Source organism: Hermetia illucens, chromosome 2 (assembly GCF_905115235.1).
Source record: "Hermetia illucens chromosome 2, iHerIll2.2.curated.20191125, whole genome shotgun sequence".
Lineage (NCBI taxonomy): Eukaryota > Metazoa > Arthropoda > Insecta > Diptera > Stratiomyidae > Hermetia > Hermetia illucens.
Genome location: NC_051850.1, coordinates 190,304,916 through 190,321,828, shown reverse-complemented (window position 1 = coordinate 190,321,828; position 16,913 = coordinate 190,304,916).

The following is a 16,913-nucleotide window of genomic DNA, read 5'->3' as shown; positions in this document are numbered from 1 at the left end:
TTATTGCACGTGATTATCTGCGTAGACATCGCCGTTGAATTCATTGCCCGCACAATACTCCACAGACAATAAATTAAGTTATTATCTCCGCCTTTTCGCTATCTTGCATATATGTATGGATGTGAGTCCATAGCTCACTCTATCTCCAACATTCCGATTCCCAGCACGTTGCAAATAGAGAAAATAGTTATGCACTTGGCTCAAATGCTAAAACACTAGCGTATCGTCTAACGGCTGCAATCAGGTAAGTACTTAATTTTTAAATTGCATGTAAGCAACCCAATTGATATTCCGCGCAGAACGGATTTCTTGGAAATGCGATAAGATTTCGTATAAACTGAAAAGTCACCAAAATCACAAAAATCCCAAAATACGCCCGTTTTTTCCTCAACTTTCTTCCGTTTCGGAAATTACAGCTCCCAGAATGTTTTCGATGCTGTAATCGCAATGTTTTGAAGGTGGGGACTTGTTTCCAGTACATCGTGTCACCAGGTGAACACTTTCTAGGGTCCGCCAACACCTACAACGAACAAATTCAAGTTCAAGATTTTGGCGAGCGGTTGCAACCTATCTGTATCTGGAATCGCAACATTCTGAGTACATGACTTAGTATCAGCACTGCCATGTTTCAAGTTAATGGGCCTAATTGCTCAGAGCAAGCGTCTGAAATTGTAAACAGAAAAGTGATCCAAGGGTCGTCACGTACATAGAGTATGACTCTTACTTGTTGCTTAACTTTTGTTTTTAAGCGGAGAAAGTCATTTACGAGGTACATACTTAGGTGCTCGTGTGTGAGGAAAGGTGTTAAGTAGCTTTTATCAGCTTGGAAATAAAATTATCATCATTTTTGGGGCGGGATCGTTAATTTTAGATGTTTGTATTGTATCTTGTATCTTCACAGTTGCCAAGTTTAATTGTCCATGGATTGGGTGCAGTCTTCGTTGTAGTTAGTTGATGATTCATTGCCAAATATGAATTACAACAAGGCGCAGCTATACCAGAAGTAAAATGATGTCGAACGTTGGCTATTGGATCCACGAACATCCAAATTAAATATGCTTTTATGTTAGCCAAACTAGACACCTCAGTGCTACTCACATCATGTGCAAAACTTCACGCATCTTACATCCAGGGTCATAACAGGAACATCCCAACAAAATCATACAACCCTCCCAACATGGCACCATAGACTCCCCGCCATGTTTTCATTAATTATGGGTATCATTTCTCTATAGTAATCTAATAGATGTCCGGAAGTATCGGTGTTCTATTCAGATTAACCTTTTCGCCCGGCGTCTGTATCAAATGGCTCAGCGTTTTTCCTAAGATTACCCCCTTCCTTGCCTTTTCGCATTGGAAGGCCCTCCGTATCTTGTTCACAATGTCGGTGATATCCCTTTTCTTCCCTCGATCTCTCCCGCGAGTTTTAATTGGGAACAGTATGCCATCAAAGTCACCTTAGCTAATTGCCCATGGAGATGTTTGATTGAAATTTTAATTAAAAACCCGATTATCAAAGATTCTTGCTTTTTCGAGTTTGGGATTAAACTTTGCTATCCAGCAACCAAGTCTGCCGAAGGAACAATCGTCGTCGATGAGGCAGGCATTCAATTTGAAAGCAAAGAATTAAAAGAAGCAACCCGTAATAATGAAGCTAGTATCCTTTTCTCCCTTCATAAACCTGCCCACAAGGAACCACGGATAGTGCAAAGACAAAGAAAAGTCATGAAGGAACTAAGAGAAAAACCAGTATTTTATCTAAAATGACTAAAAGGACAAAGGAACTGCTGTCATAATAGTGGAGAAGACGGACTACGACGCGGCTATGTTCGAAAAACTTCGGACGGGAGGATCCTTTGAACTGAGGAAACACCTTTTGCCGGATTCCATTAAATTCGTAAAAAAAATATTAAATATGGAGGCGACCAGTTACACCAAGTGGTTCATCAACTTGTGCTCAAGGTATGGGACAGCGAATCAATGCCTGACGATTGGCAACGAGGCATTATCTGTCTCATACATAAAAAGGGAGATATCACACAGTGCAGCAATTATAGAGGTATCACGTTGCAGAGTACCATCTATAAGATATTCACCACTATCTTGCTAGGCCGGATAGCCCCATACGCCCAGAACATCATTGGCCCATACCAAAGAGGCTTCACTCCAGGCAAATCAGCAACAGATCAGATTTTCTCTCTGCGGCAAGCGATGGAAAAACTGTTGGAATATGGACAACAGTTGCACCATCTGTTCATCGACTTTAAAGCCGCCTATGATAGCATAGCCAGGGTAAAACTGTACACGGCCATGAGAGAATTCGGTATCCCGACGAAATTAATAAAACTGACTAGGCTGACCCTGACCAATGTGCGAGGCCAGATAAAAGCAGCAGGATCACTCTCAAGACCATTCGACATCAACAAGGGGATGCGCTATCATGCGTCCTCTTTAACCTGGCCCTCGAGAAAGTGATCCGTGATGCTGGGGTGAATGCAAGAGGTACGATCCTCTTCAAGTCCACCCAACTACTGGCCTATGCTGGCGATATCGACATCTTGGGAAGAACCACCCGAGACGTACAAACTGCCTAAATCCAGATCGAGCAGGCGGTGATTGGCGCGAGATCTTGGGCTGCACATCAATGAAGGCAAGACAAAATATATGGTGGCAACGTCAGCACCGAAGACGAATCAACCAACAACATCAAACCGCACTGGTCAAACACAAACACGAACAAGAATAAGAATAGGGGAATACAACTTTGAGACCGTTGACAATTTCTCCTATCTAGGGTCGAAAATCACAACCGATAACAACTACGATGATGAAATCCGCGCACGGTTGTTGTCAGCCAACAGAGCCTATTTCAGCTTACAAAGACTGTTCCGCTCGAAACGTCTCACCATAGGGTCAAAGCTCTTACTGTACAAGACAAGATCTTGCCAGTCCTCATGTATTCCTCGGAAACTTGGGTTCTTAGCAAGAAAAATTGCGAACTCTTGGCCGCGTTTGAAAGAAGAATCCTCCGAAGAATTTTTGGCCCCCTACATGAGGATGGACGATTCCGTAGCCCACACAATGACGAAATCTATGAGCGATACCATGACCGTCCGGTTGTGGATAAAATCCAGCTCAATAGGTTACGGTGGGCGGGTCACTTAATCCGTATGGATGAAGATGATCCCACCCGGAAAGTCTATAAGGGCAATATCTATGGTAGGAAAAGAAGACGAGGCAGACCCTGCCTAAGATGGAGCGATGGCGTGGGCCAGGATGCCAGACAGCTTTTAGGGATATCGAATTGGTGGACCTCGGCGCAAAACCGGGATGTCTGGAGTTCCTTATTAAGGCAGGTCTAGACCGGATACCGGTTGTTGCGCCGTTGATGATGATGATGATGAAAAAATATTAAATGAATGTCGCCACATTATTGGGAATCCAGCCAAACTTCAGATGCTCAACCCCATACTGCCAAGAATAAAGGGTCTACTAACGACCCACAAACCTAGCAACGAATTCCGGGAAATTATAACATCCACAAACTCGCCCACACAACATATCGCCAAGAGGGAGTACCCGCTGGAAAAGCCATCAGGGATAAAGAGGACCTCATGAGGAACCTAAAAGGTGTGCAATTTACGACCCCGGATGAACGACTAGTGTCATTTGAAGTGGAGGCCTTGTTTTCAAGCATCCCAGTAAAGGAGGCGCTTTTGTATCTGGAGGAGTGGCTACTGAGTAAAAATCCCACATCCTTGGCGTGAAAAAGAGAAATAGTGATGCTCATGAAACTTGCGGGACTATGCATGTCGGAGAGCTACCTGACATTCAGAGGGAAGTTGTATAAATGAACAAGAGGGGTGAAGTTTCGGGTGACTGTGCAAGCAGCACAGACGTACTCTGAAGTGTTTAAAGTTTTCAAGGTTTTAGACGAATTTTTTTTTAACTTTATAAATTTTATAACTAGTATTGGTTTTGCTAATATACCTAATTAGTTTTGTGCTCAAATAGTAAAGTTGTCTGAAAGTGGCAGAAAGCGAACAAGGGGGAATGAATCCCCGGATGATAATCTTCGAAGTAAACTGAGAGTTCTGCGAAGACCACCACCATTACCATCTGAAATGGCGGGCGCATCCAACCGGTTTAGCATTTTACAAGTAGATGAAAACGAAATGGCAGTGGATAGCGATACAGTTAATGTGGTCACCGCCACTCAAAAGAAGGTAAAAATTCCACCTATTGTCTTTCCGAAACTACAGAAAGCTGAAATTGACGAGGCGATGGAAAAACTCGATGTTACTGTATACTATGTCAAGTATTCAGGCATCGGACGGAAACTTTTCACTGACACTATCGAAGACTTTGACCGAGTTATTAACCACTTCAAAGTAAATAAGACTGAATTCTTTACTTATTGTCGACCAGATAAAAGGCCGATCAAAATTTTATTATCGGGCCTGCACAGCATGGATAATAACAAACTGGCTGAGCTGCTTAAAACCGAACATGGCATTACCTGTCTAGATGTAAAAAAGTTCGAACCATCGAAATCCCGCTACACCGAGCAAACGTTTTACATTTTATATATTGAAAAAGGTACGATCAAGCTAGCAGATCTCCGTCGAATAAAATCAATTCAGCGTACAATTATCACTTGGAGTTATTATAGTAATGCACGAAGAGGCCCCACTCAATGTCACAACTGCCAGCTGTACGGCCACGGTAGCTCTAACTGTAATCTGCCTACTAAATGCCAAATTTGCAGCATTTCGCACAAAACAACTGATTGCCAGTATGCAAAATTCCAACCTGATCTAATTAGATCATTTCTAAAGTGTGCTAACTGTAATCTTCAGCATTTAGCGAGTGATCCTACTTGCCCAAAGCGTCAAGAGTATTTAAATGCTGTCAGGGGAGCCGCATCAAGACGAAATCATTCAAGTTACCGTCAGCCGACCAAAACCGCAGCAGTCAATCATTTTAACAATGAAAGCTTTCCTCCTTTAAAGTTACATGGTAATTCGAATTTGCAGCAGAGTGCTTCGAAGCCGAACTTTGAACCCTCACGAATATCGTTTAGTCATGCAGTCAGGAACGGACTGCCTACGACCAATAGTAGAAATACAATTAATAATGCGAGTAACCTGTTTTCTCCAGAGCAAATGATAGAACTGTCAGCCGAGCTTATCACAAATCTTTCAGACTGCAAGTCTAGAACAGACCAATTTAATGTCATTGTAAACTTAGCTGTTAAGTTCCTTTACGGTCCATAAACTTAAAGTAGTTCTATGGAACGCACAAAGCGTTAAAAATAAGTCCGATGAGCTTTTTGACTTTGCAATAAGTGATCATATTGATATTTTGTTATTAACAGAAACTTGGCTTAAGAGTAAAGATAAGTTCTTTCATCCTAGTTTTAAGACTTATAGGAATGATAGGCAAGATGTATTAGGCGGGGGGGTTGCCATAAGTTTAAGAAATAACATCAAGCATAAAATACTACCCGCGTTCAAAACTGAAATTCTTGAGACTATTGCTTTAAGACTAGAGGAGTTGGACTTGAATATTGTCGTTGCTTACTTTCCAGGCACGAAGCTTAATGTGCAGAAACTAAAAGCGTTTGAAAACGACCTTAAATTACTGATTAGTAAAAATGAAAAATTACTCCTTTGTGGTGATTTAAATGCACGACACCGTCATTGGAACTGTGTAAAAGCGAATAAGGCTGGCAAAATACTTTTTGATCTTGTTTGTGAAAGAAACCTTTTTATTCACACTCCCACAAGACCCACCTTTTTGAACCCTAGGGGATACGACTCTACATTAGATCTTGTAATTTCAAACGGCCGAATCAGCATCGACCAACCTGTAACAGGGGACAAACTATCTTCGCCTCATTTACCAGTAGCCTTTCAACTAACTTCTGAGACTTCACTATCAAATTCAGACGAATCAGTGGATAGAATTAGAATAAACTGGTTGAAATTTAAGAAATACTTGAATGATATTATACAGCTTAAAAATTTAAATTTAGCAAAGATCAGCTCTACCGACCAAATTGACTCCCTAATTAGTACCTTTTATTGCCATATTAATAGTGCCATAAAATTCGCATCCTATCCTGAGCAAGCCGATTTATTTCCAAACCAAGTCATTGATGAGGGAACCAAATTCCTAATTTCTTCAAGAAACTACCTACGGCGTCAATGGCAGAAAACTCGAAGCAGAAGCACAAAAACCGTGGTTAATAAGCTTACTAAAGCCATTCAAAGTCGAATCTTCGGTGCTAAAAACAAGCGATGGGGTAGAATGCTTCAAGAAATTCCTAAAAACGGTGATAAATTATGGAAATTAAATAAATTATTAAAGAAGAAGAAAATTATTCCGCCCATGCGGAACGCCGGTGATATTATTTACGATGATGAGTCTAAAGCGGAACTTCTAGCAAATCAGTTCCAAAAAGCCCATTTTGCGTCAGACCACTTAGGATCGGTTTTGTTCAACAAAACCGTTCAGGAGAGGGTGGAAAAACTGCGTACTTCTCTCTGTGATTTCGATGCTCGTGAACTTTGTTCCCCTAGAGAAATCAAGGCAATCATAAAGCACTTAAAGGTAAAAAAGGCTCCAGGTCCAGATCGGGTAACGAACTCAATGGTTAAGAACTTTCCTAGAAAGGCGATTGTATACTATAATTTCATCGTGAACAGCTGCTTAAAGCTCTCTTATTTTCCAAAAGTTTGGAAGGAGGCTACGGTAGTACCCATCGTTAAACCAGGTAAAGACCCAAAACTGGCTGACAGTTACAGGCCTGTTAGTTTAATTTCCAGTCTCAGCAAAATTTTTGAGAGAGTTATTCTAGCTCGTGTTAATAAGATTCTAAATCAAACGAATTTATTACCTGATTTTCAGTTTGGCTTCAGACCTAAACATTCAACTTCACATCAAGTGTTTCGGGTGACCAGCGAAATCCAAAAAATTTTCAAAGATAAAGAGTCCTTAGGATTTCTTACTTTAGATATTCACAAAGCGTTCGACTCTGTTTGGCACTATGGGTTGGTATACAAGCTATCATATTACTGTTCAGGTTTCCAATATATCTCGTCAAGCTTTTACTATCATTTTTAACTGGAAGAAGGTTTACAGTAAAAGTAGGTAGCAAACAATCCTCAGATCGATCGATTCCAGCGGGGGTTCCTCAAGGTTCTCCACTAAGCCCTACACTGTTTAATATCTACACCTCGGACATTCCAACTGCCCCAGGGTGTAAACTAGCTGCATTTGCCGATGATGTTGGCATTATTTCTTCCTCTAACGATCCTTCAACAATTATGTCATCTCTTGAGAACCAGCTGGATTCTCTGTATCAGTTTTATTTGAGGTGGAAGATTAAAGTGAACCATTCTAAAACACAAGCTGTGTTCTTTACGAAAAAGAGATGCAAAGCTAAGCTGCCAAGCAGAGACATAAATTTTCTTGGGGAGAGTATTAAGTGGTGTAATAGCTTAACATATTTAGGAGTCGTTTTGGATAAAAAACTTACATTTAAAGATCATACTGATTCAATTTGTTCCAAGATATCTAAATCATTTTGCTCGCTTTACTGGCTGCTACACAGAAATTCTAAATTATCGGTAGACAATAAATTGATTATGTTTAGAATGGTTATCCAACCAATTATTTCATACTGTGCTCCGGTTTGGTCTCAATGTGCAAGAACACATAAACTTAAAGTTCAGCGTGAGCAAAATAAAATCCTCAAAGTAATTTTAAACAAATCATTTGACTTTTCAACTGAAAAACTGCACAATGAGGCAAAAGTCAAATATGTTGAAGATTTATGCTTATCGAACTCCGTCAGATTTATGAACAACTGCAGAACTGTTGGCAACCCTCTAATAAATATCCTATGCTCGTCATAAATTCTAGGTTAAGGTAGTTCAAGTTAAGTTAAGTAGGTTAAGTAGATTTAGTAATTTTGAAAAAGTTTTTTTGGCACTTTTCCTTGGGTAATTCATACCATAGAACGAATTTATTTATTTGCGATGCAAATTTTAATTTTGTAGAGTAAAGATGAGTCTGGTATCTACAGCCATAAGTTCTGCTATTGTATAGAAGGTTAAGATCATGAATAAAGCCGAACCGAACCGAACAAGAGGGGTGGCAATGGGGGACCCCCTTTCACCCTTTTTGAATGATTGAGAATGATCTACATTCCAAAGACATGCCTCCAAAGATCTATTCAAGGTATGCAGATAACATTTTCACCATTGCCCATGAAGACAAAGTGGAGGAGATGCTGCAGAGCCTGAACAAGGTACATTGGAACCTTAGATTTACATGGAGGTAGAGGTTAATGAAGAAGTCCCGTTTTATGATCTAAGGATCATTAGAGAGGAGAAGGAGATCTCTTCTGACATCTACAGGAAGCCTACACATACACAGCGAACGATACTAGATAATTCGAATCACTTCCATTCACATAAAGTGGCTCCTTTCCATGCCATCATCCGCCGATTGTTCATCGTGTCCCTCAACGCTGAAAGATTTACGAAAGAAAAAGAGTATATAATCGACACCGGAGTGAAGAACGGCTTCCAATGGTCGATTATTAAAAAACTCATGTAGAAAAGGCGAAACGGCAAGAAAGAAGGACAATGAGATCCCTCCTTAATAACTTGGAAGGAGAAAGAAGAATAGGGGTCACAAACTTTGCGGCTTCGTCGAAACTGATAAAAACGATCAAAGGGCTAAACATTGGCATGGTGCCATCGAGTAGGATTCACCAGCTCAAAAGTAGGCTGGGATCCCCCAAGGATCGCAAATTAAAACATGAATCCAGTGGGGTATATAAAGTGAAATGTCCAGATTGTGAGAAATGCTACATAGGACAAACCGAAAGACTGGTTTCCGTGCGCTGGGAAGAGCACGAGAGAGAAGCGGAAAAGATCAGGAGAAAGAATAAGAAGAGCACATCGCTGAAATCAATGGCAGCACGTCTCATGATTGAAGAAAGACATAGCATCCCATGTGACAACGTAGAAGTCATCAAGGAATTCGGGATCAGGAGGAAGTTGGACGCACAAGAGAGCTTGGCGATCCTAAGGGAACCAGAAAGGGATAGATTTAACCACGACAAGGTTCTTAAGGGTCTTATGCTGAAAAACTCGAGATCCGTGTGCCCCGAATTCTGTGTTTCCTTTCTCCCTCATGTCGATGAGTGTTTAAGAATATCCATTAAAATTATGCCCTTCATGTCATAAAAGGCGACTAAAAATGATAGAAATTTGTCGACTAGCAGCCTATAAATTTCATATCTTTCTTGCTACCGAAATATCAACAACGCCTGGTTGACGACTTTTGGCTGTTGAAAATAGCTTATCACTGGTTTCTGAAATGTAAGGACACTCCTTGAACACGGTACAGAAAGTCCCTAGGATGCTTGCTTTCCCCATCTTGAGCGAGTATTCCATTATAAGTTGGATATACTGGCGCTAAGGGAAGTGCGATTGTAGGATTCCGAAAAATACTCCGCTCTCGCTTGCCACACTTATGGCAAAGTTGAATACCGCTCTCTTGATCTGGGAGCCTGATTCTCATAGGATCTTAATTTCAACTTTCCGGTGTAGGTTAAAAAGCATTATAATTCTATGAGTAACTTCACTAAGTTCGGGAAGGGCTTCTTAAAGATGACATTGTAATGATGATGATGGGTGATCTGAATGTTAATTGGGTTTCGAAAGACCGGCTACAAACATCTAATTATATGGGCCACATTGCAGTCAGCACTAGATTCTCATTAGTCTTTGATTGAATTTTACCCATCATATTCGTATCCTCACCGGTCAACCAACTTATAAAACTATCCCCTGTCATCTATGACCGCTTGTTTCCCTTATAATCGACAGGTAGGCAATTTCTTCACTGAAAGCGATGAAATTTGTTACTTCTTCCTGCTATTAAGAATTCGACTTGCTTGACCCAGTCACGTTAGCTCTAATCAGCTTTCTTTGCTATATTTTCTGTCGTCACCATAAAAAAAAATTGTTTTCGTTTACATCTTCTGCAGGTCAACGTCATCTACGACTTCTTGATTGCTGCACTTTCTCCACATATAATACTTTCATTGATCCTATGCCTACTTTAATCGCAAGACAATTCAAACTTCTTGTTTATCCTAGGGCCTTTTCTTTCAATTTTGGTTTGCTTCTGGGGTGATTACTCATCACCATCAACGGCGCAACAACCGGTATCCGGTCTAGGCCTTAATAAAAAACTCCAGACATCCCGGTTTTGCGCCGAGGTCCACCAATTCGATATCCTTAAAAGCTGTCTGGCGTCCTGACCCACGCCATCGCTCCATCTTAGGCAGGGTCTGCCTCGTCTTCTTTTTCTACCATAGATATTGCCCTTATAGACTTTCCGGGTGGGATCATCCTCATCCATACGGATTAAGTGACCCGCCCACCGTAACCTATTGAGCCGGATTTTATCCACAACCGTTCATAGATTTCGTCATAGATTTCGTCATTGTGTAGGCTACGGAATCGTCCATCCTCATGTAGGGGGCCAAAAATTCTTCGGAGGATTCTTCTCTCGAACGCGGCCAAGAGTTCGCAATTTTTCTTGCTAAGAACCCAAGTTTCCGAGGAATACATGAGGACTGGCAAGATCATAGTCTTGTACAGTAAGAGCTTTGACCCTATGGTGAGACGTTTCGAGCGGAACAGTCTTTGTAAGCTGAAATAGGCTCTGTTGGCTGACAACAGAGTGTGATTTTCGACCCTAGATAGGAGAAATTGTCAACGGTCTCAAAGTTGTATTCTCCTATCCTTATTCTTCTGCGTGTTTAATCAGTGCAGTTTGATGTTGTTGGTTTGTTGGTTTTCGATGTTTATATTTTATCTTGCCTTCATTGATGTGCAGCCCAAGATCTCGCGCCGATTACCACCTGCTCGATCTGGATGAAGGCAGTTTGTACATCTCGGGTGGTTCTTCCCATGATGTCGATATCGTCAGCATAGGCCAGTAGTTGGGTGGACTTGAAGAGGATCGTACCTCTTGCATTTACCTCGGCATCACGGATCACTTTCTCGAGGGCCAGGTTAAAGAGGACGCATGATAGCGCATCCCCTTATCGTAGACCGTTGTTGATGTCGAATGGTCTTGAGAGTGATCCTGCTGCTTTTATCTGGCCTCGCACATTGGTCAGGGTCAACCTAGTCAGTCTTATTAATTCCGTCGGGATACCGAATTCTCCCATGGCCGTGTACAGTTTTACCCTGGCTATGCTATCATAGGCGGCTTTAAAGTCGATGAATAGATGGTGTAACTGTTGTCCATATTCCAACAGTTTTTCCATCGCTTGCCGCAGAGAGAAAATCTGATCTGTTGCTGATTTGCCTGGAGTGAAGCCTCTTTGGTATGGGCCAATGATGTTCTGGACGTATGGGGCTATCCGGCCTAGCAAGATAGAGGAGATGGTACTCAGCAACGTGATACCTCTATAATTGCTGCACTGTGTGATATCTCCCTTTTTATGTATGAGACAGATAATGCCTCGTTGCCAATCGTCAGGCATTGATTCGCTGTCCCATACCTTGAGCACAAGTTGATGAACCACTTGGTGTAACTGGTCGCCTCCATATTTAACCAATTCGGCTATAATTCCATCGGCTCCTGGCGACTTATGATTTTTTAGCCGATGAATTGCACGGACTGTTCCTCCTAAACTTGGTGGTGGCAGTATTTGTCCATCGTCTTCAGTTGGCGTTACCTCCAACTCGCCGATGTTCTGGTTGTTCAGTAGCTCATCAAAGTACTCAACCCATCGCTCTAATATGCCCATTCTGTCGGAAATCAGGTTTCCCTCTTTGTCTCGACAGGATGAGCATCGAGGTGTATAAGGTTTGATCCTGCTGACTCGTTGGTAAAACTTGCGCGCCTGGTGCGGTTGCTCCCTGTACTTTTCTAGTTCACAGACTTGTTGGTTCCCCCAGACTTCCTTTTTCCGTCTGTGAAGTCGCTTCTCCGCTCGACGAAGTTCGTGATAAGTCTCTGCGCGTGCCCGCGTTCTTTGAGAATGCAATATTACTCGGTATGCGGCATTCTTCCGTTCCGTTGCTAGCTTACATTCATCGTCAAACCAGCCGTTCCGACTCCTTTTGCGGCTGGGGCCAAGTATGTTTGTGGCCGTATCCATGATAACGTTCTTCAGGTGGTTGTGAAGATCAGTTGTTGATGCTTCATCTCCAGGTCCTCTGTTGACTACGGTTATTCCCTCTTATAGGTGTCGCGGAGGGCTGTGTTGTGGATGGCTTCAGTGTTCACTCTCACTTGATTGTCAGAGGGGATTCTAGGTGGTATTGTTATTCGAGCTCGGAGCACCATGCCAACGAGATAGTGATCCGAGTCTATATTGGCCCCCCTATATGTTCTGACATTCATCAAGGCTGAGAGGTGGCGGCGTTCGATCAACACGTGGTCAATTTGGTTGAAAGTGGTCCCGTCTGGAGAGGCCCACTTATGTTTGTGGACCGCTTTCCGCGCAAACCAGGTACTTCCAACAACCATTTCGTGTGACCCTGCTAATTGAATAGTCCGCAGTCCGTTATCATTTGTTTTTTCGTGTAAGCTATGGGAGCCAACGTATCGCCTGAATACGGGCTCCTTCCCTACTTGGCTGTTAAAATCCCCAAGTATGATTTTGATATCATATCTGGGACAGGCTTCGAGGATTCGTTCTACTGCCTCGTAGAAGGTATCCTTCTCCGACTCTGCAGTCTCCTCTGTGGGGGTGTGAACGTTTATGAGGCTTATATTTCTAAACTTGCCTCGCAAGCGCAGAGTGCATAGTCGTTCGCTTATGTTTTCAAAGCCGATAACAGCAGGTTTCATTTTTTGGCTGACTAAGAAACCTACTCCGAGCACATGGTTTACTGGATGACCGCTATAATATATGGTGTAGTGGCTCTTCTCCAGGAAACCGGTCCCTGTCCATCGCATCTCTTGCAACGCTGTTATATCAGCCCTATATTGGGACAGGGTATCGGCTAGCTGCTCGTCAGCTTCATCTCTGTACAGGGAGCGCACGTTCCATGAGAAAATGCGCAAATCGTTATTCCGTGTTCTTTGCCGGGTCCGTCGTTTTAAAATCCGTCCTGTCCGAGGCTCCTGTTGTGGCTTCGTAACAAGTTGTTTTCCGTGTAGGGTTGTCAGCCCTACCCAACCCCCAACCTGGAGCACCAGTTGGTACAATTTGTCCCGTTTTTAGGCGCGGGGTGATCACTATCTCCCATTAAACGGAACCCTTGGTATTTGTATGCTTTTTTCACACTTCTACTAGACCTAGCATTTCCAAACCTTTTGCCCTTATTTACCCAAATGGGAAATAATTTACTAAGGGGAATTTGCAATTTAACATTAGGTTTTTTTTCAGCATACTTCTCAATTTGGCGTACTTTTGTAGGAAGAGCCAAAATTTTTCAATTTCGAAAAATTTAAATGGAGAGTTTCTGTATAGAATCATTCACAAGAGGACTCAATTACTCGAAACAGACATACACATGGACCTTCCAGCTGCTTCCTCGCGACCTTCGATAGACAATGTAGGCTCACACTGGAATTCATGTTCCTCGACATTAATACCTCGCGAAGTCTCTGCTGTAATTCTGCTTTAGTTCCCATCGTAGAGAGCTCTAGCGCTGACAGCTCCCTTTTCAGTTGCTCTACTTTCAAGCCCTCGACTTTCACCACTCTGGCTTACGCAATCCCACAGCTGTCACCAATTGTTACGTTCTTCCTTAGCAGCTGGAACGTCCACGGTAAACGACAACAACGTAGCAGCTCTAATGCACGCTATATGACGAAAACAGGCAAAATTTACGGAAGCACGATAAGACGAAATGCAGGCACAATTTATGGGAGAATTCAAGCAACGGTTTGAAGAAATATTTAATGAAAATGAGGTGAACGAAGAACAAAAGAAAAGCACTCAGGAAGTAGCATGCCGAAAAATCGCAGTATGAAGAAATTCCAAAAGTAGCAGAACAGATAGCAGAAACTACAAAGCGAGAGATACCTCTGAAGAACATCAGGAAAGAAAAGAAGGAACTGCAGGGTGTCAGGATGAAAATTCGATATATCAGGAAGTGAATATACAAAAGGAAGTGATATAGCGTGAGAACGCAAGTGGAATTCCAAAGCCAATGGAAGAGATAGTACAAGTAGTTGAAAAACAGCAGGAGGAACTTGACAAGTTACATGAGAGTACCAGTCAGGATATTCGAAAATCACAAGAAGTGATCAGTCAGAAGGTGACTAAAGAGCAGGAGCGAAACTACCGAAAAGCAGCAGACCATGAAGAGGAGGTCATAGGTGAAGGCGTAAAATGGTCCTTTCATGCGAGAAGTTACGAAACAGCAGGAAGAAATTTGTAAGCAGGATGAGCACCGCTGGCAGGACAGTGCGAAGTCGGAGGAAGTGACTATCCAAGATGTGATAAGTTGCAGACGGAATGTGTGAAGTGGCGAGAAACGAGTGACAAAAACTTGAGACCTTTAAGGATAGAGGTGGCAACAGGCATATGCTGGACGGGAAGGAATTTAACAAATTGATGACCGTAACACTTATACGCATTTTTAGAAGCAATTACCATGATTGGAGTAAAGGAAGGTACGTAACACGGAATTATAAGGAGCGTTGCAGGAAGTGGAAGGGATCAGAAGGGATGGATAAATGGTCATGGAAAAGGCAAGAGTTTAGGTATAATTACTGCGAAGAAAGCAAAGTGATAAATAGATGAAAATTTCGAAGTAAGGAGTTTACACTAGTGAGTATCGCAGGACGATTCCGTAGCCTACACAATGACGAAATCTATGAGCGATACCATGACCGTCCGGTTGTGGGTAAAATCCGGCTCAATAGGTTACGGTGGGCGGGTCACTTAATCCGTATGGATGAGGATGATCCCACTCGGAAAGTCTATAAGGGCAATATCTATGGTAGAAAAAGAAGACCTAAGAAGGCCTAAGATGGAGCGATGGCGTGGGTCAGGACGCCAGACAGCTTTTAGGGATATCGAATTGGTGGACCTCGGCGCGAAACCGGGATGTCTGGAGTTCCTTATTAAGGCAGGCCTAGACCGGATACCGGTTGTTGCGCCGTTGATGATGATGATGATGATGAGTATCGCAGAGCGATTCAGTAGTTTTAATTGTTTGAGGGCTACTGCAGAGAAAGAGCTGACTTTCGAGCAAGGCTCTGGAAAAGTGGTAAAAGTAAAGGAAACAATTAATTTAGAGGAGTGGAACCAAAAAGGAGGCTGGGGTGATTTAACGGTCAAAAGCTGCATAGCAAAGATTTATGCGGCACGGCGACAGGATCTTTTCCAAATGGATAGATATGTGTTCAACATTTTGGAAATAATATGTGAGATTAGAAATGCATTCGAACAGAATTTTATTTGAAATATTAAAAAAACTTGTTTTTTCTTATTCGCTGGTGTTGATGTTTTATTTTTGCAAATACCGATATTTCGGGAACCTATTGTTCCCTTCACGAGACTCGGAAAAATAAATGTAACGTCAATTTAAATCTTAGTAATGACAATTAGCCAGAAGATCAAAATTATATAACAGAAGCGCGAATATTTAGTTAGGATAATTGTTAACAGATGACTTTAATGCTAGTAAGGAGATCTTGTCAGAGGCGCAAAGTAGTTTCTAGCAAAATGTTCGCAAGCCTTTCTGGAATTTCCGCGCCGTTTATGAATACGCCTCGAATTGTACCAGTTGAAGAAATTGTTCTATAATTAATTGTGCAGTACGGTTGCATAAGTTAAGGTCAAATAAGCTCTTATATTTAAGTTATGGAACGGATTTTTGTCTAGTGTTACGCAATCCTGTAATACGAGTCAACGTAAACCAAGTAACGTAACAAGTGATGAGTCTACGTAAAGCAAGAACGTAACAATATTTGGAAAGTTAGTGGGTAGTGTCCCATCCAGATAGATGTACACGTATCTACGTAGGTATCAGCGGTATTCAATTTTCATATATAATATATATACAGTGCGGAAAATTGAAGTCCTGATTCCATTGCGTCGTAGCAAATACATACATAAGTGTTCACCAAGTGTTAAAAAGGAGTTGTATGTGTTTTTTTTTTACAGGAACATTACATAAAGTGTGTTGGGTACAATGCAAAAAGAATCATCGAAAAAGGACAAAAAAACAGAGTTTCTTTTTTTACCCTTGGTTTTAACCCTTGCTGAGGGCGAAAAACAAAAGAAACTTTTTTTTCGTTTGTAAAATTGAAATTCACAGTGCAAATAAATCGTAATAATGGCAATAAAAACTCAAAAATAACTAATTCATACTCCGTACGGAGACGTTTAGCATCCTATACACCCTTCACTGGGCATTCAGCTTCAGAGTGGCATGGAATCGATCAAACGTTGGATATATTCGGCTTGAATTTTTCTCGATTATTAGAGGAGACGTTTAACCCGGTATTTTTCGTTCGAAATGGGACCCTCAGGAAGCCTACATAATTCTGCAGATTCTCATTAATATTGCATTGGATTGTGGAAAGGTTTTCAGTAGCTTCGGACAATTTAATGATATACCACGCGCGTGTTTTTAAAATTTTCTGTTTCCGGTCACTGTTTTGGCATATTTAGAGGGTCTGACAAACACCCAATTTCTTTGCACTGGCATGTTGATTTCTTTTAATTATCCATACGGATATTCCCATTCTTATGCTCCCCCACGAATGCCACATTTCCCATGCTATTCGCACCGTAACAGCCACCAGCACACCGCAATATACGCACATGATCTTTGTGAGTGGAAGGACACCCATCTTGGATGCGACAACTAGAGGGCATTTGCGTGCTTCCTGGATTCGGATAT